Here is a 27,724-nt window from a genome sequence, read left to right as displayed (position 1 = left end):
AAATAATTTTAAAAATATTTTTTAAAATGTTTATAAAATAATTTTGAAAAGGATTTTTTAAATGGTTTTAAAAATAAATTTTAAATAATTTTTAAAAGGATTTTTAAATGGTTTTGAAAATAATATTTTTAAGGAATTTTTTTAAATGGTTTTAAATATAATTTTTAATTAATTTTTAGATCGATTTTTTAAAAGGGTTTTAAAATAATTTTTAAATAATTTTTAAAAGGATTTTTTAAAAGGTTTTTAAAATAATTTTTAAAAGGAGTTTTTTTAAAGGTTTTTAAAATAATTTTTAAATGGGTTTTTTAAAAGGTTTTTAAAATAATTTTTTAATTAATTTTTGAAAGCAATGATCATTTTAAAAAATAATTTGAAAATCTTTATAGAATTAAGTAAGATTTTAAAATTAATTATGGTCTTAAAATTAATTATAATTTGTAATTAATTTTTATTTTAAAAATTAATTTTAATTTGAAATTAATTATATTTTAAATATTAATTATAATTTTAAATTAATTAGATTAAATTAAATTATTTTAAATAAATTCGACTAAGTTCATTTAGGTTCATCTCACCCGATTCTAGGTTGTCAAATGTCAATCAGGGAACCTTAATAATTTTGTGAGATGATTATCTTTAATTTAGATTATTTCTAAGGATTAATTTACATTTTACTTAACCTTAGGTTTTCCAATTGGTTTATTAAATATACATTTCGAATATTGGCTCCCAGGCTATGGCGAGATACTATGCCTTCTTGGGTATGGGATCATCCATCACTTCTAGACAGAGCCTTTCAAAGAAAATATATATTTAATTTTCCTTTTAAACCCACTAGGTTTAACTACACAAGTGTAAATTACGCCTAGTTTCTTAATCTAACCTAATCTAAACATGCATATTACAAGGAAAAGAAAGTAAACAAGCATCAAGCAATTTTATCTATTTACTAAGATAGTTTTTCTATTGGCTCCCCCTGGATCATAGCCTCGATATTGTCTATCAAGGTAATGTACTTGATCCTTGGGGATCCAATATTGACCAAGTTGGACTTAGGTACCCATGCTTGGACTATCTTTCTATCCGGTCTGTTAACAAGCGATAAATAAGAACGATATTTCTTTTTAGCTTTAAATCCTAGTCTGGATTGATTGTATACGACTTTCTGATTTCCAAGAATCAAGTCAAGATTCTTGGAACCCAGTGTAAACTGTTCCAATGCAGTCTTCAAATCCTTAACTTGAGTTTTCAGGCTGGAATTCTCTTCCTTAAGCTTTTGGACTTGAGTTGAGGTTCCAGTTTGAACTGAGTTAGTCAAGGATTCGGAGTTAGTCAATTCTTTAAGGGTTATTACCTCCTTTAGAAGTGATTTGATCCGAATGTTGGATTTTGCTAATTTTTGCATTAAGTAATTAATTAAATTGTATAAGTGCGAAGTACTTACAAAGGGGTTAGGCCCTTCGGAAACAGATACGGATCCGTGGCTTCTCTCAGACTCGGCTTCTGATTCGTCCTCGCTTCCGGATTCATCGATTTGGTCGCGGGTCGTCATTGCCAGAAAGCTCGTCTGCTCGAGTTTCTCGTCGTCAGACTCCTCTGAAGAAGACTCGTCCCAGGTCGCCTTCAGTGCCTTCTTTCTTCTTGTGTTCTTCGCGTGTTTCTAGTTCGAACAATTGGCCTTTATGTGCCCTTTTGGTTACATCCGTAGCATGTCACCTCGACTTTTAGCTTTGGTTGGGTCTCCTTAGGCTGGATCACTTTTCTAACATCCTTCTTGTTGAAGCCCTTCTTCTTTCTGTAGAGCTTCCTCACCAGGTTGACAAGTTTGGTCGTGAGCTTGTCGTCGTCGTTGTCCAAATCCGGTTCTTCTTTTGACTCCGGTTCGGTTCTGCGCCTTCTACTTGTACCTAATCCAAAGCTATACCCTTCTTGGCTGGGCGTGCATTAGTCTGCTCATGCAATTCAAACTCAGAAAATAGTTCATCTAACTTTATTGACGAGAGATCCTTGGATACCTTGTGAGCATCTACCATGGATGCCCACAAGGTATTCCTAGGAAAGGCGTTGAGTGCATACCTTATAACGTCTCTGTTCTCCACCCTTTGGCCGATTGTGTGGAGTCTATTCAATAGATCTTATATGCGGGTGTGCAGTTGGCTTGCCGTTTCATTTTCCTGCAATTTAATGTTGTATAGTTTATTTAAAATAAGGTCTCTCTTGCTTACCTTTGTGTCTGATGTACCCTCATGTAGTTCGATCAGCTTTTGCCACAGCTCCTTTGCACTTGAGAAAGGTCCTACTCTGTTGAGTTCCTCCTTTGTCAGGGCACACTGGAGGGTGCAGGTCGCTTTGGCATTTGCTTCTACTTTCTTGATTAGAGCTGCATCCCAGTTCTCGCAAGGTATTGGTTTGCCGACGCCATCAGTTGGAAGTTCGAGGCCGATTTTGACGATCTAGACTTCAAAGTGAGTCTGGAGATACGCCTCGATCCGACCCTTCCAGTAACCGAAGTCATCTCCGGTGAAGAGCGGTGGGCGAGCAGTGTTGTACCCTTCTTGAAGAGCCATTGAAGATCTAGTACACAAAAAAATGAATAGGAAAACGAGTCCCAGGACTTGATCCTGGATTAGCAGTGCGGTTTAAGAATATAAAAATACGATCTCGAGTGGTGTTGCACCTACTTCGAGAAAAGACTCCGATTACGGAAAACTAGATCGGAAAATGGCAAGAATACCGATTCCGATCGACTATGAAAAAATTGAAAAACACCACGGAAAAAGTGCTTGACTGGTGGTTGCACCAGATCGAAGCGACCCTGCTCTGATACCAATTGTTGGATCGAGACGCGCTAGAGAGAGGGGGGGAGAGGGAAAGCACTCATGACTTTCACTTTCGTAATCGAAAATCGTAATGAGTAAAGCAGCGGAATAAGAAAAACACACACACAAGGGACGCCAAGTATTTACTTGGTTTGGAGCCTTGGGTGATTCCTACTCCAAGGCCCACGATTATTGATCGCTTTCGGTGGGCAACAACTATAATATCGCAAATTCAATACAATAAATGATTACAATTAAATGCAGAGGAAACTTATACCGACAACAAGAAAACGTAAAATCGTAAATCTAGGTTGTCGGGGACTTGTCGTAGCTTAGCCGGAACGTCTCTTTAGCAGCTTGTTGCAGAAGGATTACTTGTCAATTGATGATCTGAGCTGCTAGTCGAGTGCCCCTTATAAGGGCTGTTGGAGGCACCTCAAAGCCCCTTGAGGGCGCCTCCATTCACCGAGTCAGCCGCGCGTGGATAAGCTGAGAAGAAGTCTTCATCTATCCTTTTGAAGGCGCCTCCATAAGCCTTGAAGGCGCCTCCAGTGCTGTCCGAGCCACCTCAAGCCACCATGAGGGCGCCTCCAACTCTGCTACGCGCAAACTCTGCTCTTTTTCACCCGAGGCGCCTCAAGCTCCATGAGGGCGCCTCAGATACTGTTTATTTGAGGCTAATCTCGTTTCTTTGTCCCTGCAAAACATGTTAGTCCACAAACCAACCACATATCTTGCAAAACAAAGTTAGCACACACAATAAACATAATAATATAAAAGTTTGACAGTCACAAACTGTCTGGCTCTGACTTCCGATTGGAAACCCTAGGTCGAACCGACGCCTGCTGTTCCCTCTTCTGGGGAACATGTCCTCACCTACTCCTCTTAGGAGAAGTTACCTGATGCCAGTCCGGTCCTCCAGACTGACTAGACTTTCTGCCTATGGTTACCACGCCCTAGGACCTAGGGTTACCGCCCCCTAGGATTTTCTGCCACCTAGGGTTACCTCCCCCTAGGACCTAAGTTTACCCCCCTTAGGATTTTCCACCACCTAGGGTTACCACCCCCTAGGACCTAAGGTTGCTGCCCCTTAGGGTTTTCCTCTACCTAGGTTTACCTCCCCTAGGACCTAAGGTTGGCACCCCTTAGGGTTTTCCACCACCTAGGGTTACTACCCCCTAGGACCTAGGGTTACCACCCCCTAGTATTTTTCACCTACTTAACCGCAGTTAGGACTTTCCTACAAACTCAATCAACATATTAGATAACAAACCAACTTAACTTTGAACCCTTTGACATAATCAAAATACAGGTTCGATCGTCGGATGCTTCCCACACCAACATTTATTAGAATTAGAAAGAAGTAAGAGGAGAACAAGAATAAGAAAGATAGTATAAAATGTAAGAAAGAAAACAATGAAGATATGAAACAATAGGAATGCTATCATGTTGAGTTCAACCAGACAATACACATAAGCAGTCCTTACAATCAAATCACTATTTCCCTTCTCTTTCATACTTATCCATATACACTCTAAGCACAAAGTAGTACTCCAATAAATGCACATCAAAATCTACCACCACTTATCACACTCAAATTAATAAAAGTTGCATGACATGTTGATTTTTTTAAAAAAATTGTTTATGGGTGCCTAAATATTTTTATTTTTTTCTTCTCTTTTTTTTTAACTTCTTTTTTTTTTCTTTCGACATGACGTGTTATCAATACAAGTCTCTCAAAAATACAAAACATTTCTTAAACAATACAAGTCTCTCAACAATATAAAACATCTCTCAAAAATAAATATGGCTCAAAGAGGTAAAGCATGACTCAACCATGGTGATCAAGCATGGCTCACTCATGCTACATTTTGAATCTAGCCTTTCTCTTCAAAAAGTATACATCTCCTCCTCCACACTCAAAATTTGACCATCTCGAGCAATAAACTCAACAAGATAATAACCCAATGTTTCAATATCAAAAGAATAGCAAGACAAATCACATAAGATAAGGGTGAAAAGTTATGGAAACAACCAAGGATGAAATGGATGTTATCAACAATTCATGCATCACAAAGAATAGGAGGAAATAAACAAGAAACTTGATAAGGAATAACTAGTTGTTCAACAAAGTATGTATCAAGAAGAGTATACAAAAGAGCAAACAAGATAGCCTTCATCATCACGCCACTTATGCTAAATGTGGTCTCAAAAAGTGCTCCAAGTTCTAGAGTAACAATCATCCAGAGTGGAAATCATACATAATGAGGGAGACAAATAAGAATGACTAAAGTCCTCACTAGGTATAAAATGATCAAGCTCAATCTATCAAAATAAAATCCATCACCACACTAGCAACCACATGTAATCAATGAATTCAATCATGCCAAACGATTCCAAAGTTCGGTGATCAAACTTATCTAGCTTTTACAACTTTCAAGATGATATAAAGATATGCATAGAGAATTTATTATGAAAACAAACTAAAATGAGCAACCAAGCAAAAGCAAACAAAGCAAAGAAAGTAAAGAAATATATACAAGAAGAAAGACAAAGAAAAAGTGAGATGGAACAAACTCTCTTGAATTTCTAGTGGTCGAAGTAGATTCAATTCCAAAAGCTAATCTGGAAGTGGAATGATTCTGGGTGAAGTGAGGATCACCCCCTTCACCATCGTCTCCTACAAAATTTTCTCCAATGGCTGAAGAAGGTTCAGTTGAAGTGTCCACTCCAGAAACTTCATTATTGTATAAATTGTTAGGGGTCTTCTTCAAATGGTAGAGTGCATCCTTACATGATTGACTGCAAATGAAATGGCTATAGAAATCCTGCGCACTAAAAAGAGAAGGATGCAATTCTTACACGCATACTGAGTAAGATGGACTAAAAATAATATCAAAAGTAACAGAGCATGAATCAAGAGATGTATCACATTCAAGACAATTAAAATGAGTTACCTCCATGGAATTTTCTAAAAATTTAGAAGAAATATTGTCTTTACCATCCTGATAGGTACTTGGAGGGTCTAAAATAGTGAATGTGACATTATCTTAGTCAGGTAAAGGATCTGACATTAGATCAAGTATAATCAATGAAAGTGATTCTTGAGTCATCCCTACACTTCCATCGTCAATAAGTCAATAGCAGGCTCAATTGGCTCAACCGGTTGTAGAATAGTCAAAGGAATCAATTCTGGGGTCTCCCCTACACTTCCATCATTATTCCTATACCTACAACATAAAGACTATCTAGAACAATAATATCATCAATAAGAATATAATCAGGATCAACTACAACATTATGATACAAAAAACTAGAAGAGTCATGTAAAGTAGCAAAATCAAAGTCAGGAATATCACAAATTCTACAATCCATCTTCTCGGGAATTGATGCAGTAAGTTGATTTGATAATAACTGTAATTGTGTCAATGAATGTGTTCTTTCCTGGAATTGATTTTCTTATTGTTGCCAAAATTGTTGTGATTGCTCCCTAAAATCTTGCTTAAGCTGATGGTGCTGAAAGTAAGGTTGGTAATACTGGGGCCACTTAGAAGTCCCTTGTTGTGTGTTCCTATACTTGAATCCTGCAAATGAATTATACCTGTCCTACTGATGGGTCTGATAATACTAAGGAGCAAGCTACTGATACAAGATCTTGGTTGGGAATACACTGGCAAAGAAATGAACATCTTTAGCAATCGTTGGTCTATTCCCATACTACTGATAATTTATAGTCATAATCTCAATAAGTTTTCTAGCCTGAGTAGATGTCTTGTTAACTAGAGCCCCTCCACTAGCTGCATCAACCATACTCTTGTCCATAGGAAGCAATCCCTCAGAGAAGTATATAATCAGTAGCTGATCCCTTATCTGGTGTTGAGGGCAACTAGCAACAAGTCCTTTAAATCTCTCCCAATATTCTAGTAACGACTCTCCTATGAATTGCTGGACTCCACAAATACTCCTCTGAATAACTGTAATCCTAGAAGCAGGAAAGAACATCGCCAGAAATAATTTCTTCATCTTGAACTAGCTGGTGATAGAGTTGGGTCGGAGCAACAAGTCCTTGATAGAGTTCCTTTTTGTGCTGTGGAATGATATCAAAAGAATTTAAGTGCTGAACCCCTCTATCTACACTAATGTAGTATAGAAATGACTCAGTTCGTCTCCTAACGAATACAACGATAGGATGGTAATCTAATATTGTATGTTATTCATATTTTTTTATATTTTTAATATGGAAATGGGGATTTGGGTTTTGATTCTAAATCTAACAAATTAAAAGCAAAGCAAGTAGGAAACTAATCTAATGTGGAATGAAATCTAACTAAGTGCCAACAATTAATCCACAACGGATTGTCACTCTATGCTATGGATTAACCATCAATATAATTAAACTAAGGAATGAAATGCCAAAGTATTGAATGAAACCTAATCTAATAAATGAAAGACAATGCAACTAATGAAAGCTAAGTCTAACATAACTACAATTGCAGAAATTAAAAGAGCAACATGAAATAAAGCATTAACGAAACTAGCATGTAACGAAACCTAAAGCATGTAACAAAACCTAAACTAATCTATCCTAATTGCATTAAATCAAAACTAGAATTTAAAGAAATTAAAAGAATAAGGCAAAGTAAGAATTAAACAAACTAAAATGCATCAAATTGAACTTAACTATTGGTTGAAGCAATTCATCGAACACATTATAGACGTGAATTAAGTTAAACTAAATGCATGCAAAGTAAACATGGAAGATCAAGTTTTCTACAAGAATTCAACAAGAAACATTAACACAAGCAAATTGACACTATGAATAAACATTAACATGAATAAAACCAAGTTATTACTCCCCAATCCACACATCAACTTCAAATACCAAGGACTACCCTTGTCGTCACACAAGGGTTTGACGATCAAACCCTGAACTTCAATGAATAGTAGCTCATTGTCGGATTGCTGCACACTTCGACAACAAAGAGGATGATACGAATCCTCTAACGAAGAACCCCTTCACTAAAAGTTGACTGGAAGAGTTGGATGGATTGCCGCCGCTCACCTCCTTGTTCTGCCACCTAACCCCAGATGATGGAACTGCCTGAAGGAAGCTGGATGGTGGAGATCACACTTGAGCTCGTCACTGTCGCTGTCACTGTCGCTTGGTGGATGATCGGAGCTCGTCACTGTCGCTTGCAGCTGCCGCCTATGTTGTCGCTGCTGTCACCACTTGGAATCAAGAAGATGAAGTGTAAATGGCCTGTCGATGGTAGTGAAGAGAAGAAGAGGGGATGCCGGTCGGAGAGAAGAAAGGAAGAAGAAAGAAGTGCGGTGTGGGAATGAGCCGAGCCCTAGACGTGAATAGAAGATGATGCCGAGATGATGCATTTGTGCCGTCGGGTGAGAAGGAGAAGAGGATTCTTAATAGGTTTCGGGTTTGGGTTAGGGTAAATGAGAAGTGAAATTGGATTTTTTTTGGAATTGGGCTTTAAGAGTGGGCTTTAAGAGTTGGGTTCTTGAATACAATTGGGATCCTCTCTTATCCAAATTGAATTGAAGCTCTAAATGAACCCTTAGATGCCTTGTTCTCTAATTTAATGACCTAAATGCTCCAAATGTGATCTCTTCCTTTTCCCTTCAAATCAAGCTGAACTTGATTTGACTCAACTCGGATTTAGGGCTCTTTAGATTTTCTACAAAACCAAATTCAAAATATAGGAAATCATGTCATGATTGTAGGAAAATTATAATTAAGTCTAGAATAGGTTCCTAGTCCCAAATCATGATATAAACACAATATTAAGCATGTGGAAGGTAAAAAATACTAAGTATAAGGCTAAAATAATATATAGATAAAAATACTAGTTATCAAGGCTCGCCTCTTAGGTGATGGGGCAAGGGTCAGTTTACGTCCTTTGTGTTTTTTTCTTTAGGGAAGTATCTTTCTCTGAAGGTAAATCTTCAGGTATGGGAAGTGAATTTGGAGGCAGCTCTCCAGAAGTAGCTGATGTGTTGGACTCAGTCGCATGACTCTAAGAGGCTCCATCGGAAGGGGCAACTAGGTGTAGGCCTCGTTCAGTAATAATTCTTTCTCCTTGAGGCGGAGCTCTTCGATGGATAGGTCAATTGCTTCATCGACCAGGGATTTCAAAATCGCATCGACTACATAGAATAAAAAAAATATCTCAGTTAGCAATAACATAAGTATTAAATTACAAAAATTTACCAAATAGCAGAATAACTTCTTTTGGATGGGGCTTAAGCCAAACAGATATAGAAAACTTTCATGAAGGCACTTATGGATTTTAAAGCATTGGTTACTCAACTTGGGGAGGTACGAAACATAAATTGGATCTTGCTTGAACTTTCTAAGATCACAGAGAGGAGGAAAGGAAGATTGCCAGTCAGTGGACCAGGTAGCAAGATCAGACATTTCCATGAAAAAGAAATGAGATTTTCATCCTTTGTTCGAGGACAGTTTGTCCTTAAAGAAGACCGCCTTTGGTCGAGACTGGAAAAGAAAAGCTCCAGTTTCTGATTTCTTAGGATAGGAAAAAAGATAGAGATTGCGGGGAGTAGGAGGGATGCCAAATAGATGTAACAACATGAACATCCCACACATATATCGAAAGGTGTTCGGGACGAACTGTTGTAATGAGATATGGAAGTATTGACTTACTGCTGACAAAATGGGATGGGCAGGAAAGTGAAGACTGGCTACTAACTTATCGGGAAAAAAAATGATGTGGTTAAGAGGAGGGCTATGAGGACGATCGTCCGGAGAAGGAAGGGTGATATGATAACTATTGGGAATGACATATCTAGAGTATAGGAAATCTCTATCAGAATAATAAAAACTCTAATTGGTAAAGGTATACCAGGGACGAAGGATTCTTGAGCTATATGAAAGTGTAAGAGAGATAAAATTAAAAGACTTACTGGATCGCTTAAGGCATGAGAGAAGAAAAGATTGGGGAGGAAGGTTCACCAGAAGAGAAATCGAAGAAGATGAATTGCGAAGTACTGGAAATGTTGGCTGCTTAGGGTTTTTATAAGGAATAGTTTAATTGCAGCTGTTTGATCAAAATAGCATGCACTTGAAGAACCGTTGATTTTCAGGGAAAGTCATGTTGTTGAGTCACATGAAGTAGTGTGCATCAACGGCTGCTTCAAGAAACAAGGAGCGATGTCATGTGGTGTCCACCCATAAATAGACATTTATGATGGACATGATCCACTACAACAAAATTGCACAAAGATAACAATAAAAAATAGTTGTGAAAGATCCAAAAAAACCATTGTAAATTTAATGGGTTGAGAAATATAGGAGCAATAAAAGATAACGGTTAAAAACTGTTATCTCTTCACTTGAAACACAACGATTTTTCATCGTTGTGTTTCAAGCTAAACAATTGTGTATGTGGTAAATAGACAATGGTTTTTGTTCTAAAATGACAATGGTTTAAAACCGTTGTTTTTAAAGTAAAAAAGACAACGGTTTTATACCATTGTCTTTAAGCATCCGTATCTTTCACAATGCGTCAATCTACAACTGTATTTTTGGATCTTTAACAACAATTTTTTACCATTTTATTTCAAGTGCACGCATGGTTTTTTTAGTATGTTTGTCCATTTTAAATGTTGTCATTTCTTAACATATCATTTTAACCGTTATCATTTCTCAACACACACTAGAGAACAATACACTGTTGTTAATAAACCATTATCAACAAACATATATACAATAAACCATTTTCTACAAACATAAATATATCATCCCAATTTAAATGATTACTTCTTATATATACAAACTTGTAGAAAAATATATATACAAACTTGTAATAAACCATATTAACTGAAACCCTATTTAGCTAGTCACTTCTTGTCTTATAATTTTGATACTTAAAGAGTACATTACTATAAATTAAACAACAACAACCAAAAATAAATTTATACAAATAACGATATCTTGTCACCAAAATCCTTCTAACAAATAATATTTCAATTTTTTGATATCAAAAAGTACATCGTGGCCTCTCCTTTGCAACATTTATGCATATTGTTCGACCATCCAAGCTCTGCCCAAGTGCCAACATAGAATCCAACATGTATTAAATTGACCAAAAAAATAGAAACAACTATGCTTCAACCAAGTATATGTACTGTGCAAAAGGAAATAATCAATGTATAACAATATTATGTTGGGTTTTTCGGGCCGCGAAAACCACTTTTTCGCGTCGCGGAAACCCTGAATCACCCTAGCCAACGGATCTCATGCGAAGAAAAATTCGAAAACATATGAGTATGAGTTACAAAACTTCTAGATCTACATGATGAAGATCTTTACCCTTGTTGCGTGCCCTTTTGCGTATCCCGCTCGTCCTCGGTACGCCGGATCTCGAAGTTGTCAATGTAGACAAGTCTTTACACGTATCCACACGAACACACTAGGTGGAGGTGACCAAAAACCAAGGTGTGCTAGCACCTATGTGGTTCGGCCAAGGAAGGAGGAGAGGGAGAGCTTGAGAGGAAGAAGATGTAAAAATTCCACATTTGAATGAATAATGAAAATCAATTCACACACCATTCAAAATGTGGCCGGCCACTTTTCTCATGTGTAACTCCCCTCATTAATGCATTAAGTTGTCATCAAGGAGAGAATGTAACCTCCATGAGGTGGCAGTCACTAGTAACTCCCATGAGGTGGCAACCATGATGATGATGTGGAGTAACATCATTAGTCCACATCAATGCCAACTCACCAATGAGGTGGCATAAAGTCAAGTCAAACTTGACTTTTAATCTTCCTCTCAAGTCAAGTCAAACTTGACCAAACCTCTTCCATGGTTGATCTAATCTAACCATTTGATTCAAGCAAATTTAATATATAATGAATCTAATTCATTAAATTAAATTGATTCAATGAGTCATAATCTAAATTAGACTCATTGAACACATGAATCAACTTGAGTCCAACTCAAGTTAGCCCAATTAGGATTACTCTTAATCCAATTTGATTCATCAAATGAATCTAATCCTCTTGGTTCATCATATGAACCTAATCTCCATCTAATTGTCCTTAGTGTGTGACCCTATAGGTTCTTGTAACGTTGGCAATGCCCTAAACCCATTTAGGAGCATAAGTAATGAGCGGTATCTAGCAACACATCATTACTACCCAAGTTACAAGAATGTCGAGATCCGACATCACCTTGTGACTACTAATTGTGACTCCTCACAAAATATGACAAGTGTCCTTCTATCCTAGACATCTAGATTGATCAATGTGAGGCATAGACCGTGTCATCCTCTGACCAATCTAAATCTTGAACTCCAAGTAGACTCACTAAATCAAATGAGCTCAATATCCTATATTGACTCATTTGGGCATGGTCATGCACTTCGTGGTCTCACTCTATCAAGAATACCGATGTCTCTCCCGTCATATAGGAGGAATAGATCCTATCTACATCACTCACATCCCTCTGCATAATTTGTTATAGTCCACCCAGTTACGGGTGACGTTTGACGAAACCAAAGTACATAACTCCTTATGTAGGGATCTATGGTGACTTCAGGTCTAAGGACTAGTAGTCATACTAATAGCCACATGAGAAAGTATATGCCACTCATATAACGATCCATGATACTTTCTCATGGCGGGTCATTCAGTATACATTCTCTAATGTATACCCATGTGTCTACTTGATATCTCTATATCCATGACTTGTGAGATCAAGTCATCGAGTTGACCTACATGCTAGTCTTATGGCATTAACATTGTCCCTGAATATTAATACTCGACTAGGAATGATTAAGAGTAGTGTTCCCTATATCATCTCACTATCGGTTCAACTAACCGACTGATATAGGTGAGAACCATCTACTCAAGGACATTATTATACTTAATTTATTTGGCACCAATACAAGTAAGTATAATAACCAAAATCCAAATGCCTTTATTTATATAGAATATGATACAATAAGTCCAAAATACAATCATCAAATGATTGGCTCTAGGGCTCTAGCTAACAATCTCCCACTATCACTAGTGCCAATCAGTGTAGGCTCTAAGCCCAAGTGTGACCATCATGCTTCTTCTGTGCCAAAGCCTTGGTCAAGGGATCTGCGATGTTAGCCTCTGTAGGTACTCTGCAAATCTTCACATCTCCTCTCTCGATGATCTCTCGAATGAGATGGAAGCGCCGTAGTATGTGTTTGGTCCGCTGGTGTGAGCGAGGTTCCTTTGCCTGTGCTATAGCTCCATTGTTGTCACAATAGAGCTCAATAGGGTCAGCAATGCTATGAACCACCCCAAGTTCAGTGATGAACTTGCGAATCAATCGCCTCCTTTGCGCTGATGCAAAGCAATATACTCGCCTCTATCGTAGAATGCTCTTTGTGTCCTACTTGAACTCTTCCACCACAACACCACCATTAATGCAAAATCACGAACCCATTGCGATCTATAGTCATCCACGATCGGTGCGGAAGCTAGCATCACGTAACCCTTACAGCTAGCTCATCATTGCCTCTATATATCAAGAAATATTCTTTAGTCCTTCTTAAGTACTTAAGAATATTCTTGCCGCTATCCAGTGACTTTCACCTGGATCTGATTAGTATCTGCTCGTCATGCTCAAAGCGTACGAAACATCAGGTCGAGTAACTAGCATGGCGTACATGATCGATCCTATGGCTGAGGCATAAGGGATCTGATCCATGCGGTCTCTCTCCTCTCTAGAAGAGGGACCTTGAGTCTTCGAAAGACTCACGCCATGTGACATCGGCAGAAATCCCTTCTTGGAGTTCTGTATGGCAAACCGAAGGAGTACCTTGTCAATGTATGTACTCTGACTTAGGCCAAGCAATCTCTTAGATCTATATCTTTAGATCTGTATCCCTAGAATACGGGATGCCTCACCTAAGTCCTTCATTGAGAAGCAACTCCCTAGCCAAGTCTTAACAGACTGAAGCATAGGGATGTCCTTCCCAATGAGTAGTATGTCATCCACATACAATATGAGGAAGACAACTATATCCCCTACAACCTTCTTGTAGACACAAGGCTCATCTTAGTTCTTGATGAAACCAAACTGTTTGATTGCATCATCGAATCGAAGATTCCAGCTCCGAGAAGCTTGCTTTAGTCCATAAATGGACCTATGCAGCTTGTATACTCTGCTAGTATGCTGTGGATCTACAAAATCCTCAGGTTGTGTCATGTACACATCCTCGAGCAAGTTTCCATTCAGAAACGCAGTTTTGACATCCATCTGCCATATCGCATAGTCATGGTAGGCTGCAATAGCAAGCATGATCCGAATGGACTTAAACATCGCTACTGGAGAAAAGGTCTCATCATAGTCAATACCATGAATCTGCTTGAAACCTTTAGCTACCAAGCGACCCTTATAAATAAGTCCATCCATGTCAGTCTTTCTCTTAAAGACCCACTTGCACCCTATGGGTTTTACCCCTTCAGGTGGATCAACCAAAGTCCAAACTTGGTTGGTGTACATGGATTCCATCTATGATCTAATGGCCTCTAGCCATCTCTCGGAATCTGGTCTCATCACAGCTTCCTGATAGGTGGTAGGCTCATCATCTATGAGCACAACGTCATCATGGTCAGACAAGAGAAATGAGTATCTCTCAGGCTGACGACGTACCCTATCAGACCTGCGAAGAGGTATGTCTACTTGAACTGGTTGTTGTTCCTCAACTCTTTGTGGAACAACATCATCCACAACACTTTGTGGTTCCAGTTCAACTTCCATCGAGACATCAGTGCTATTGTTCACATCTTGAACTTCTTCAAGATCGAACGCGCTCCCACTAGTCTTTCTAGAAACAAAGTCCCTTTCTAGAAAGACCCCAGTCTTTGCCACAACTACCTTGTGCTGACTGGGAAAGTAGAAGTAATATCCCTTAGTTTCCTTGGGATATCCAATAAAGTAGCACTTGTCGGATTTGGGTCCTAACTTGTCTGAGACTTGACGTCGAACGTAAGCCTCACAACCCCAAATCCTCATGAAAGACATCTGGGCATCTCTCCTAGTCCATATCCTATATGGTGTCTTTATCACGGCCTTGGATGGAACTCGGTTGAGTATAAAAGCTGTCGTGTCTAGAGCATAGCCCCAAAGAAATGTCGGAAGATCAGTGTGACTCATCATAGACCATACCATATCTAATAGGGTACGATTCCTCCTTTCGGATACACTATTCCACTGTGGTGTTCCAGGAGGAGTGAGTTGGGATAGAATCCCACACTCAGCTAGATAATCACGGAACTCATGGCTAAGGTATTCTCCACCTCGATCGGATCGAAGTATCTTAATACTCTTGCCAAGCTGGTTCTATACTTCATTCTTGAATTCTTTGAACTTTTCAAAGGATTCAGATTTATGTGTCATCAAGTACACATAACCATATCTACTGAAGTCATCAGTAAATGTGATGAAGTACCTATAACCGCCTCTAGCAGCGACATTGAAAGGGCCACATACATCACTATGTATAAGTCCTAACAAATCAGTCGCTCTCTCGCTGTGCCCACTAAAGGGAGTCTTGGTCATCTTGCCTCGTAGGCATGACTCGCATATCTCATATGATTCAAAATCAAATGAGTCCAGCAAACCATCCTTATGGAGCTGGGATAAGCGCTTGCCATTTATATGACCTAAGCGACAGTGCCAGAGGTAGATTTGGTTCATGTCATTTGACTTGAACCTCTTGGTATTTATGTTATAGATAGGGCTCTCAAGATCTAGAATATAGAGTCCGTTTATCAGAGGTGCACTACAATAGAACATATCGTTTAAATAGACAGAACAACATTTGTTCTTTATTGTAAACGAGAAACCTTTCTTGTCCAAACAAGAAACTGATATAATGTTCTTAGTTAATGCAGGCACATAACAACAATCGACTAACTCTAGTACAAGCCCAGAGGGAAGAGATAGAAAGTAAGTCCCTATAGCAACAGCAGCAACCCGTGCTCCATTGCCTACTCGTAGGTCTATCTCACCCTTCGTCAATGCCCTGCTATTTCTCAGTGCTTGTACATTAGTACAAATGTGAGAAGCACATCCGGTTTCTAATACCCACGATGAAGAAATAGAGAGGTTGACTTCTATAACATGTATACCTGAAGTAGAAATCTTATTTCTCTTCTTCTTAAGATCTTCCAGGTATTCTTTGGAGTTCTTCTTCCAGTGCCCTGCTTGTCCTTGATATAGGTGACAAAGATGTTCAACCATATCGTAAGCGCCCATCAACTCTTGTTGCTTCTGAAGCTCAGAGTTCATGGTCGCGAGCATAAGACAGGACACATCTAATGCGTCATCTTGATGCTTCTTGTAAGCATCTCGGTCTGCTCGCGTGGCAGTGGCAGGAGGAGCCTCCGGAATGGGCTGCTCCAGAACGTACAGTTTACGTTATTGGGTGAGAACTATTCTCAGGTTCCTGTACCAGTCCAGGAAATTTACTCTGTTGAGCTTGTCCTTCTAAAGGACAGATCGCAGAGAGAAGGTGTTCGTATTCGACGTCATGGTAATTCTACAACAGAAATAAATGCAGAAATAAATATCATATTCTTTTAAATCATTTAATTAGGCCTTCAACTAAATGATGCTCCCACTGAATTCTATAATTCATGTGGGACAAGATCCACATCATTACTAACCCTTGAGTTAGCTTTGGCTAATAGCCCAAGACTTAGTATGATCGGTAGGTAACGATTACCAATTACATCTCTATGCAACTCTTGTTTATAGAATCAAAATCCGCATTTATATTAAAACTCGAGTTAGCTTTGGCTAATACGCCCGAGAGTTAATATATATGTGATTTTGACCTAACTTTCCAACCTTTGGAAGAATGCCTATAGTTATACTCGATCCAACCGAGTTAACTAGGAATACTCAATCTAATTGAGTTGTACTCACCCATGCGTTGATAGGCAGGACCAAGATTGTCCCTCCGTACCCTACCAAGATAGTATGTGTTGCTTTGCTTTGGCAGATTCAACAACTACATGCGATCGATAGGTATCACGGCATGGTAGGCATTACGAGTTTATGTGATTTAGATCTAATCTAAACGATGATGCGTATCAAATACTTGATTTAGATCTAATATAATCATGGGGTGCATCATGTGCACGATTTAGATCTAATCTAATCGCTAGGCACTAATTAATTACTTAATTAAACATGCATCACATACACAAGTAATTAATTAAATTTTTGTGATTATGTCATGGCCCCTACTACGATCTTCTCAAGACAATGAGAAGATTGGACGGTCAACCTAAGGTTAACTTCTCAAGCGCCTTCCTTTTGACCACCTTGTGCTGCTCGCGCCTTCCTCGTAACTCCGTCTTGAGTGGACCTTCCACCGCTCCAATTTTGTACGTTACAATTTTTGAAACTCGAGTTACATTCGAGTCTAAATCTAATTTACAACAAGAATATAATCAGGGAAGGCACGACGCGCAGGTTGCGAATAAAAATAAAATAAAATAAAATACAGCACACACATCACATAACGGCACGCAGGCCGTATTATGAATTACAACACATTTCCAAATCTAATTTGGGTCGTTTGGGCCATGACTATCACAAAATTAATATATAATTCAAAATTATATTTTTCTGTAATTTTTCATAATTTTACAGATTTTATGAGTAAATTTTTCCCGGCGGTCCCGATTAGCGATTTCGGGCGCAATCGCGGAGCAAATCCCCTTGCAGGGTTAGGGGCAGCACCCCTACCAGCGATCTAACCATCACGAGGGTTCCATTGCGATCTAACAGCACTTAGCCCGCTGTCCCAAAAAATTTTGGGGCGAAACTTGGCCGTTTTGGAAAAATCTTCCCGGTAGCGGAAGCCTACAAGCGCCGAAACACTTGTGCTTCGCTTCTACGAGAAAATTACCCATAAAAACTATAAAAACATGAATTTACAGAAATGTACAGAAGCTTTAATTTTTCATAAAAATCAAATTAAACTCGTACAAGCTTCGCACGTGGCTCTGATACCACTGTTGGGTTTTTCGGGCCGCGAAAACCACTTTTTCTCGTCGCGGAAACCCCGAATCACCCTAGCCAACGGATCTCGTGCGAAGAAAAATTTGAAAACATACGAGTACGAGTTACAAAACTTCTAGATCTACATGATGAAGATCTTTACCCTTGTTGCGTGCCCTTTTGCGTATCCCGCTCGTCCTCGGTACGCCGGATCTCGAAGTTGTCAATGTAGACAACTCTCTACACGTATCCACACGAACACACTAGGTGGAGATGACCAAAAACCAAGGTGTGCTAGCACCTATGTGGTTCGGCCAAGGAAGGAGGAGAGGGAGAGCTTGAGAGGAAGAAGATGTAAAAATTTCACACTTGAATGAATAATGAAAATCAATTCACACACAATTCAAAATGTGGCCGGCCACTTTTCTCATGTGTAACTCCCCTCATTAATGCATTAAGTTGTCATCAAGGAGAGAATGTAACCTCCATGAGGTGGCAGTCACTAGTAACTCCCATGAGGTGGCAACCATGATGATGATGTGGAGTAACATCATTAGTCCACATCAATGCCAACTCACCAATGAGGTGGCATAAAGTCAAGTCAAACTTGACTTTTAATCTTCCTCTCAAGTCAAGTCAAACTTGACCAAACCTCTTCCATGGTTGATCTAATCTAACCATTTGATTCAAGCCAATTTAATATATAATGAATCTAATTCATTAAATTAAATTGATTCAATGAGTCATAATCTAAATTAGACTCATTGAACACATGAATCAACTTGAGTCCAACTCAAGTTAGCCCAATTAGGATTACTCTTAATCCAATTTGATTCATCAAATGAATCTAATCCTCTTGGTTCATCATATGAACCTAATCTCCATCTAATTGTCCTTAGTGTGTGACCCTATAGGTTCTTGTAACGTTGGCAATGCCCTAAACCCATTTAGGAGCATAAGTAATGAGCGGTATCTAGCAACACATCATTACTACCCAAGTTACAAGAATGTCGAGATCCGACATCACCTTGTGACTACTAATTGTGACTCCTCACAAAATATGACAAGTGTCCTTCTATCCTAGACATCTAGATTGATCAATGTGAGGTATAGACCGTATCATCCTCTGACCAATCTAAATCTTGAACTCCAAGTAGACTCACTAAATCAAATGAACTCAATATCCTATATTGACTCATTTGGGCATGGCCATGTACTTCGTGGTCTCACTCTATCAAGAATACCGATGTCTCTCCCGTCATATAGGAGGGATAGATCTCATCTACATCACTCACATCCCTCTGCTTAATTTGTTATATACCCAGTAATCGCCTTTATAGTCCACCCAGTTACGGGTGACGTTTGACGAAACCAAAGTACATAACTCCTTATGTAGGGATCTATGGTGACTTCAGGTCTAAGGACTAGTAGTCATACTAATAGTCACATGAGAAAGTATATGACACTCATATAACGATCCATGATACTTTCTCATGGCGGGTCATTCAGTATACATTCTCTAATGTATACCCATGTGTCAACTTGATATCTCTATATCCATGACTTGTGAGATCAAGTCATCGAGTTGACTTACATGCTAGTCTTATTGCATTAACATTGTCCTTGAATATTAATACTCGACTAGGAATGATTAAGAGTAGTGTTCCCTATATCATCTCACTATCGGTTCAACTAACCGATTGATATAGGTGAGAACCATCTACTCAAGGATATTATTATACTTAGTTTATTTGGCACCAATACAAGTAAGTATAATAACCAAAATCCAAATGTCTTTATTTTTATAGAATATGATACAATAAGTCCAAAATACAATCATCAAATGATTGACTCTAGCGCTCTAGCTAACATATTAGTTAACAAAGGCAAGGACTATGAGCAAACCATTTAAATGTTCCTTATAGTCCCATTGGGGCTTCTCCACATGGATTTGAGGTTAAACTCCGTAACTTTGGCTTCATCTGCCATTGAAAAGATAAGAGAGACAAATTTAATGAATAAAATTATAAAAGGCAATGTTGTCTATAAACACTTAATAAAGGATAACAATAATGAAACTTACAATGAATACTTCAAGAGAAACGCCAACATCAAAGGGTGAAACACATAACTTCCAAATTCAACACAAACACTAACACCATAAACAATAGCCTGGTAATGATCTTCCTCCATGTCAAGACCCTTCTTTATTTCAACCATGCTTCAACCTAAGGAACTTAAAAAGCAATAATTAATCATAATCCTTATTATATGCAACCATGAGTTTTGTATCTATCATAGACTAATACACAAAATATATTATCCTTTGAATTATAAATATATAAAAAAATTGAAAACTTTTCACATAGATCTCACCGTATTATCAAAAACCAGTAACACAAGTAATTAACTCTTTGGAGCCATGCTTTAGAATTTAGGAGCTACTAACTTTCGTCTTCTTAGAATCTACTGATACACATTTAATTATCTTTAGGCATTGCTTCAAAAATGAATTATATTCATGCACTATGTCAGCGGTAAAAGACCAGACAAGCAAAAGAGAACAATTTTGAATGTCATTAAAGTAAACTTGACCCTTAGTTATACTTTTCCAGACAAACTTATAGAAAACATATCAAAAAGAAATATAGGTTCATCTGGATACTCGCCACTTCTTGAAGCTTCATAGTGGGTCCTGATAATGATTTCCATTGGGAGAAAAACTCTTCAGCTGAGATTGAAAAAGGCTGTAAATATAAATTAAATATTTTTCAGAACGATAAACTTGCTAATGCATAAGGCAGTCCAAGAATAGTGCCACTAGCTCTCTGACAAAATCAAAAGGATAGACGATAGGTTCACTATGGAGGAATTCAAAAGGTAATCAATAGGTCATGTGTTTTTTTTTAGCTTATGAATTTTAGCAAGCAAAAGAAGAACAGTGACATTCTCAATCTGCATGTTAAACTTATAGTATGTGGAGAACAAATTGCTTGCAAATGTAGCTGCCTAATTAGAACTACTTATTAGATGTATATACATGGCAGATTTATTCATTCCAGCAATTCAAGCATAACTATCAAATGAGACACTACAAAAAAACACAAATTTGGGGACAAAATTTTGGAACGAAAAATATTCGTCCCAAAATTGGGACAAATTTAGGGTTGAAAATAAATTTCGACCCAAATAACCAACAAAATTTGTAACAAAAAAATTTCGTTTCAAGTTTGCAACATAAAACAAATTCATTGCTAAATTCGTCCCCAAATCTGGAACGAATTAAGAATTTGTCCCAAATTTAGGGACAAATCCTGGATTCGTCCCAGATTTGGGAACGAATCGAGGATTCGTCCCAAATTCTGGGACGAATCCAGGATTCGTCCCAAAACTGAAAATATTTTTAAATTAATAAACTCAAACACCTAAGACTTAAATATGGACCTAGAGACATCGGAATTTGATGAAACAAGTTTATATGCATCTGTATCATTGAGCTGATCGTAAATACGTCATCATCCATAATTTTTAATTATAATTTTCAGTGATTTAAATTTTTAACACCAAATTAGGTCAAATTGGGATTAAAAAATTACAAATACATATATATTTGGTAAAAAATATTTTTATTGATAGAGTTATGATTAGAACAATGATACGAGTATATAGAAACTTGTTTCATCAAATTCTGATGTCTCTAGGTCCGTATTTAAGACGTCCAATTTTATTTTATTTTTTTTAAATAATTAAATTTTTGGGACGAATCTCTGGATTCGTCCCAAAATTTGGGATGAATCTCTGGATTCGTCCCAAACTTTGGGACGAATTCCTGGATTCGTCCCAAATTTGGGACGAATCCAGGATTCGTCCCAAAACTAAAAATATTTTTAAATAAATAATATCAAACACCTAAGGCTTAAATATGGACCTAGAGACATCGGAATTTGATGAAACAAGTTTCTATGTGTCCGTATCATTGAGATGATAGTAAATACGTCAACATCCTTAATTTTTAATCAATATTTTCAGTGATTTAAATTTTTAACACCAAATTAGGTCAAATTGGGATTAAAAAATTCCAAAAATATATATATTTGGTAAAAAAAAATTTATTAATAGATTTACGATCAGGACAACGATACGAGCACATAGAAACTTGTTTCATCAAATTCCGATATCTCTAGGTAGATATTTTTTAAAACATATATAGGTTGATACTAACTAAAAAGGTGTTGTGTACTGAACGGTTGTAAATTAGTATCTGAAAGCTTAAATATGGATATAGAGACATCGGAATTTGATGAAACAAGTTTCTAAGCATTCTTATCGTTGAGCTGATCGTAAATACATCATCATCCATAATTTTTTATAAATATTTTCGGTGATTTGAATTTTTAAGACTAAATTAGGTCAAATTGGGATTAAAATTACCAAAAATATATATATTAGATTAAAAATATTTTTATTGATAGATTTACGATCAGGACAACGATACGAGCACATAGAAACTTGTTTCATCAAATTCCGATGTCTCTAGGTAGATATTTTTTAAAACATATATAGGTTGATACTAACTAAAAAGGTGTTGTGTACTGAACGGTTGTAAATTAGTATCCGAAAGCATAAATATGGACATAGAGACCTCGGAATTTGATGAAACAAGTTTCTAAGCATCCGTTTCATTGAGCTGATCGTAAATACATCATCATCCATAATTTTTAATAAATATTTTCGGTGATATGAATTTTTAAGACCAAATTAGGTCAAATTGGGATTAAAAAATTCCAAAAATATATATAATTGATTAAAAATATTTTTATTGATAGATTTACGATTAGAACAATGATACGAGCACATAGAAACTTGTTTCATCAAATTTCGATGTCTCTAGGTCCGTATTTAAGGCGTCCAATTTTGTTTTTTTTTTAAATAATTAAATTTTTGGAACGAATCTCTGGATTCGTCCCAAAATTTGGGATGAATGCAGAGATTCGTCCCAAACTTTGGGACGAATTCCTGGATTCGTCCAAAAATTTGGGACGAATTCAGGATTCGTCCTAAAAATAAAAATATTTTTAAATAAATAATATCAAACACCTAAGGCTTAAATATGGACCTAGAGACAGCGGAATTTGATGAAACAAGTTTCTTTGCATCCGTATCGTTGAGCTGATCATAAATACGTCAACATCCTTAATTTTTAATTAATATTTTCAGTGAATTAAATTTTTAACACCAAATTAGGTCAAATTAGGATTAAAAAATTCCAAAAATATATATATTTGGTAAAAAAATATTTTTATTGATGGATTTACGATCAGGAAAAAGATACGAGCACATAGAAACTTGTTTCATCAAATTCCGATATCTCTAGGTCCGTATTTAAGGCGTCCAATTTTGTTTTTTTTTAAATAATTAAATTTTTGGGACGAATCTCTGGATTCGTCCCAAAACTAAAAATATTTTTAAATAAATAATATCAAACACCTACGGCTTAAATATGGACCTAGAGACATCGGAATTTGATGAAACAAGTTTCTATGTGTCCGTATCGTTGAGCCGATCGTAAATACGTCAACATCCTTAATTTTTAATTAATATTTTCAGTGATTTAAATTTTTAACACAAAATTAGGTCAAATTGGGATTAAAAAATTCCAAAAATATATATATTTGATTAAAAATATTTTTATTGATAGATTTATGATCAGGACAATGATACGAGCACATAAAAACTTGTTTCTTCAAATTCCGATGTCTCTAGCTCCGTATTTAAGGCGTCCAATTTTTTTTTTTTAAATAATTGAATTTTTGGAACAAATCTCTGGATTCGTCCCAAACTTTGGGACGAATTCCTGGATTCGTCCCAAAATTTGCGACGAATCCAGGATTCGTCCCAAAAATAAAAATATTTTTAAATAAATAATATCAAACACCTAAGGCTTAAATATGGACCTAAAGACATTAGAATTTGATAAAACAAGTTTCTATGCATCCGTATCGTTGAGCTGATCGTAAATACATCAACATCCTTATTTTTTAATTAATATTTTTAGTGATTTTAATTTTTAACACCAAATTGGTCAAATTAGGATTAAAAAATTCCAAAAATATATATATTTGGTAAAAAATATTTTTATTGATGGATTTATGATCAGGAAAATGATACGAGCAAATAGAAACTTGTTTCATTAAATTCCGATATCTCTAGGTCCGTATTTAAGGCGTCCAATTTTGTTTTTTTTTTTTAAATAATTAAATTTTTGGGACGAATCTCTGGATTCGTCCCAAATTTTGGGACGAATCCAGAGATTCGTCCCAAAATTTGGGATGAATTCCTGGATTTGTCCCAAAATTTGGGACGAATCAAGGATTCGTCCCAAAACTAAAAATATTTTTAAATAAATAATATCAAACACCTAAGGCTTAAATATGGACCTAGAGACATCAGAATTTGATGAAACAAGTTTCTATACGTCCGTATCATTGAGCTGATCATAAATACATCAATATCCATAATTTTTAATAAATATTTTCGGTGATTTGAATTTTTAAGACCAAATTAGGTTAAATTGGGATTAAAAAATTCCAAAAATATATATATTTGGTAAAAAATCTTTTTATTGATAGATTTACGATCAGGACAACGATACGAGCACATAGAAACTTATTTCATCAAATTCCGATGTCTCTAGGTAGATATTTTTTAAAACATATATAGGTTGATACTAACTAAAAAGGTGTTGTATACTAAACGGTTGTAAATTAGTATCCGAAAGCTTAAATATGGACATAGAGACCTCGGAATTTGATGAAACAAGTTTCTAAGCATCCGTATCGCTGAGCTGATCGTAAATACGTCATCATCCATAATTTTTAATAAATATTTTCGGTGATATGAATTTTTAAGACCAAATTAGGTCAAATTGGGATTAAAAAATTCCAAAAATATATATATTTGATTAAAAATATTTTTATTGATATATTTACGATCAGAACAATGATACAAGCACATAGAAACTTGTTTCATCAAATTCCGATATCTCTAGGTCCGTATTTAAGGCGTCCAATTTTAATTTTTTTTAATAATTAAATTTTTGGATCGAATCTCTGGATTCGTCCCAAAATTTGGGACGAATCCAGAGATTCGTCCCAAACTTTGGGACGAATTCCTAGATTCATCCCAAAATTTGGGACGAATCCAGGATTCGTCCCAAAAATAAAAATATTTTTAAATAAATAATATCAAACACCTAAGGCTTAAATATGGACATAGAGACCTCAGAATTTGATGAAATAAGTTTCTAAGCATCCGTATCGTTGAGCTGATCGTAAATACGTCATCATCCATAATTTTTAATAAATATTTAGGTGATATGAATTTTTAAGACCAAATTAGGTCAAATTGGGATTAAAAAATTCCAAAAATATATATATTTGATTAAAAATATTTTTATTGATAGATTTACGATCAAGACAACGATACGAGCACATAGAAACTTGTTTCATCAAATTCTAATATCTCTAGGTCCGTATTTAAGGCGTCCAATTTTGTTCTTTTTTTTAAATAATTGAATTTTTGGAACGAATCTCTGGATTCGTCCCAATCTTTGGGACGAATTCCTGGATTCGTCCCAAAATTTGGGACGAATCCTGGATTCATCCCAAAATTAAAAATATTTTTAAATAAATAATATCGAACCCCTAAGGCTTAAATTTGGACCTAGAGACATCGGAATTTGATGAAACAAGTTTCTATGCATCCGTATCATTGAGCTGATCGTAAATACATCAACATCCTTAGTTTTTAATTAATATTTTCAGTGATTTAAATTTTTAACACCAAATTAAGTTAAATTAGGATTAAAAAATTCCAAAAATATATATATATTTGGTAAAAAATATTTTTATTGATGGATTTACGATCAGGAAAATGATACTAGCACATAGAATCTTGTTTCATCAAATTCCGATATCTCTAGGTCCGTATTTAAGGCGTCCAATTTTGTTTTTTTTTTTTAAATAATTAAATTTTTGGGATGAATCTGTAACACCCCACCCTCCTCACTACTGGTCTGCGAGGGCGAGCGCTACTGGACTACTAACGTTACTTAACTATCCTTGTTCACATGTTGATAGAAATTCCTAAAACTCTCAGAGAACTCAAAACATACAATTAATTAGCAGCGGAAGACTAAATGACTCATCTAATACATTCTTAATAAATGATAATCTTAATAAATTCTTATGCTAGGTCCCAAGGCTTCTATAGTCCAGGCATCACACATCCATCCGCACCTCCTTGTCGCCTTCCTTTGCTATAACTTTTCCTTTCCTTTATCTGCAGTAAGAGGAAAATGCATCTATAAGAAAATTTGTTTAATAAGCGCTATCTAACTCACAAAACTCGAATATGCATGTGAATATACTGAAATCTAAAAGTTGAATGCTCAAAAGGAAAACTACTCATGCTCATCTACAAGCAAAAGAAACATACTGAAATGCTAAACGTGTATAACAAATCTATACAATTATGCTAGCATAATCTTGCTGAATTTTAAATACTTTCTGAATCTTATTTCACTTGTTTAAAAACTTATACTTTAATACTTCAAAATAATAATCAACTTTCTTCTTGGGCCCAAGCGTAGTACCATCTTATGTGCGTTCCCTAATAGGTTGGGGTAGCGAGCCACCAATCCTAAAAGAGCAGACCTCGGTCTACCAGGGCCAAGACCTCAGAATTGGACACCTGGATTTGTTTAACGACAACCTCGGAAGTCGGGTACTAGCCTCTTAAATAAAGTAAAACACTTGTTATCTTTTATTACTTCTAATATATAATGACTCGGCATTTTCTTTAAGCACCTTGTGTGCCAAAATCCCTAAAGTCTTGACTTTGAGATCTAATTAAGGCCTTGGCCTTTCTCTTTCTTTTCTTTTTCTTTCTTACACTTGTTAATACTTCTAATAAAAGAATGCTTCTTTAAAAACTGAAATGTTTAAACAAATTCTAACTTTGAAATGCATAAACAAAAATCTGCATACTATGCTAATCAAAATTCTGCATACTATACTAATCAAGATTCTGCATTCTATGCTACACTATTTCTACATACTATGCAAATATAAATTCTGCACTATAATACTTAACCAAATTGCACTATAATCTTTTCCTTTAAAAACTGCACTATAAGTTCCACTAAATACCTGCACTACAAGTTCCACAAAAAATCTGCACTATAAATTCCACCAAAAATCTGCACTACAAGTTCCACCAAAAATCTGCACTATAAACTTTAAAGAAGTCTGTACCATAAGCTCTTAAGAAATCTGCACTATAAGCTCTAAAGAAATCTGCTCTAAAGAAATCTGTATTTTAAGCTCTAAGAAATCTGCACTACAAGCTCTAAAGAAATCTGCATTTTAAGCTCTAAGAAATCTGCACTATGAGCCTACATAAAGATCTGCACTATAAGCTTAATTAAAAATCTACACTACAAGCTTAATTAAAATCTGCACTATAAGCCTAAATAAAAATCTGCACTATAAGCTTAATTAAAATCTGCACTATAGAGTTAATTAAAAATCTGCACTATAAGCTTAATTAAAACCTGCACTATAGGCTTAATTAAAAATCTGCACTATAAACTTAATTACAATCTGCACTATAAGCCTACAAAAAATCTGCACTATAAGCTTAATTAAAATCTGTACTATAGGCTTAATTAAAAATCTGCACTATAAGCGCTTCTTATGTTTCGAATTCAAGAAGAACAAAGGTCCGAAACTACTCCTACTGCAGGTGAGAAGCACTTACCTTGATTCTTGGACTCACAACCGAACAAAAAGGGCTTCTAGGACCTTG

The 27,724-nt window shown here is 36.3% G+C and overlaps 1 pseudogene; it reads right to left on the bottom strand.

Moving 5' to 3' along the window:
- Positions 1-8,880: 8,880 nt before the first annotated feature.
- Positions 8,881-27,724, bottom strand: part of LOC122029173 — a 40,024-nt pseudogene continuing 21,180 nt past the window's right edge.

This window comes from Zingiber officinale, chromosome 10B (genome assembly GCF_018446385.1).
Source record: "Zingiber officinale cultivar Zhangliang chromosome 10B, Zo_v1.1, whole genome shotgun sequence".
Classification (NCBI taxonomy): Eukaryota; Viridiplantae; Streptophyta; class Magnoliopsida; order Zingiberales; family Zingiberaceae; genus Zingiber; species Zingiber officinale.
This window is presented reverse-complemented; position numbering and strand designations above follow the sequence as displayed.